Source organism: Sinocyclocheilus grahami, unplaced genomic scaffold (genome assembly GCF_001515645.1).
Source record: "Sinocyclocheilus grahami isolate Dianchi unplaced genomic scaffold, SAMN03320097.WGS_v1.1 scaffold2923.1, whole genome shotgun sequence".
Classification (NCBI taxonomy): domain Eukaryota; kingdom Metazoa; phylum Chordata; class Actinopteri; order Cypriniformes; family Cyprinidae; genus Sinocyclocheilus; species Sinocyclocheilus grahami.
The window spans coordinates 10,292-12,544 of record NW_015508097.1 but is presented as its reverse complement, the minus strand read 5'-3'; the positions used below and the strand labels follow the sequence as shown (position 1 = coordinate 12,544).

The 2,253-nt window shown below is 36.5% G+C and overlaps 1 long non-coding RNA gene across 1 annotated transcript; it reads right to left on the bottom strand.

Moving 5' to 3' along the window:
* Window positions 1-1,093: 1,093 nt before the first annotated feature.
* On the bottom strand, window positions 1,094-1,362 carry LOC107575821 (uncharacterized). Its single transcript, XR_001607945.1, has 2 exons — window positions 1,269-1,362; window positions 1,094-1,168 (listed from the first exon to the last, which is right to left on the bottom strand). It is a non-coding gene; the product is annotated as an uncharacterized lncRNA (long non-coding RNA).
* Window positions 1,363-2,253: the final 891 nt, after the last annotated feature.

Below are 2,253 nucleotides of genomic sequence, written 5' to 3'. Positions count from 1 at the left end.
ATTTCTCAATTTCAAATGATTCTCATTTTGAAAAACTGTCCAGCTGTTGACAAAAAACAGGCAGGCAATAACATGTATAAACAAACCCTAATAATGCTCAACCACCTGTCAGTGTGGCCTCTGACTTCATAGGTGACAAGGTGTTTTAGCACAACAATTTATATATTTTTTGTTATTATTTCAATATGGCCCATGTTATCAGTTCTCAATTAAGCATGTGTCTGACAAGTGTGTTTAAGCCCAACGGAGCTGTATCAAGGTCTCCCTGACCTGTGCTCATTGGTGCCATTACAGGGCAGAAATAACCCTATACCCAAACCTTTTAATAATAACATTTAATCAATCCTTACAATTTTTAACAAGTAAATGATGCTGTCAGGGCAAAAACTCAAACACTGCATATGGTCAAATGAAAATCATGATGAAAAAGACCTCTTGTTCAAGTAAAACTGCTATGTTAACTTACCAGATTATCCAAAGCTGACATCCAAAGGACGTACAAAGTAGAGGATGGTTTTATGCCATGATCTGCAATTGACCCAGCAGAAGTGCTGTCAACATCTTTTGAAGATGCAGCTTCCCTGACCTTAAAAACTTCACTGGCCATTTCATCTTGTCCAATAAAATCAAACAGGACCTGAAAATGCAAGACCCAAGATGGCAACTGTCAATTAAAACAAGGAAAATAAGGAACACAGACTAAATAAACCAATGACAAAACCCTTGGTTCGCCTTCACACAGAACTTCTTACCTGAATTGGCTCAGACATGATGAATTTCCTCTTGTTTACATATCCATTTGGATATTTTAATTTAAAAACCTCTCCATCTAGGGGTTCCACACGGGTAGCCATTCGCAATGGCCTAAAAAATCTTTCCCATCTTTCCTCAATGGCCTAAAAAAAATCTTTCACACTAGAAAAACACTTAAAAAAATAAATAAAAATGTAGTGGCAGCACCAACCTTTGTCCGCCTTTCTTCCAAAACCTCATAGCAGTGCCTCCTCCTGTCCTGTAAATACCAAAATACTTTTAAGACTAATTTTTGTTTTTCCTCAAATTAAACTTGGCAAGCATAGAAGGATTTTTTTTTAATTGCCTTTTCTTGGTCTGCCAACAAGGAAGCATTATATTCTTCGTCTTGCTGGGAACGTACTGCTCGCCATTCCTAAAGGGAATAAAGTAAAACCACAAGTCACAAATCATTAGTGGTTACAACCGACACAACTTAAATACTTCTCCACAACATCTAAACTAACTTCACTCACATCCAAATTTACAGATTCTGCAGTCTCTGCATCCAATGAGGTTTCATCCAGTGCTGCAGCAGAGTAGGATAGTTGGTATGAGTTCTGGTACATGGCAGGGGCTGGGGTCATTACCTGGGAGTAAACAAAAACTCTCAAACTCAGTGTGTAACAATAACAAAGAATACATCGGCTCACTGCACTGTAAATTTATTTGTACTGTCACCTAACATAAACTTGTGCGCTGTACAGAAACATCACAGTAAGATTTAAATGAAAGCAAAGAATGTGAACTAAAATTTAAACTTTTAAATTTACATTAAGGTTAAATTAAAAGCCAATTGTACTTGTCATATCATAAAGAAATGGCTCTTTCATTTGAATATTGTGCCTTTGTTTTGCAAAGACATACCTGCAAAACTTCAGCTCGTGGGACAATTTAGAGCCTGCTTTTGCCAACTGCTTTTTTAAAATCCCTCATAGAATTTACATGAACTTTTTGGATCTTGCGTCCTTTGCCTGCTCTTGCCAAATGGAAACCTATCAAGTTCAAACTCACATTTGGGTAGCACTGGCAGACAAAGTTATTTAATTCAGACAGAGTCCAATTTAGTGGAATTTTTGATCTTTGGGTTCCTGTCCCAGATGTTTCCTGCACTGGTCTACCTACAAAATTTAATGTACGTATTAACAACATAAAACAAACAAACAGAGCTCATCAATTGATCATACACTGTATGCAATACCTGAGGTTATGTAAAATGCAGATCACTATCAACAATAAAAACATTTGCTGCTACAGAGTTTTTCCTGCATTCAAAATATTTTTTGTCCTTTTTAATAGCTGACTGGTTTCAAATGCCGCATTAAGATTTGTAGACATTCACGGACATATCTGTTGAGTGCATGAACACAATGCCTTTGTGTACCTCATGCTGAATTTAAGTAATAAACAGCTTTCGTGATTATAATGCCACTGTCACAACAGTGATTATTTTTTATTTCA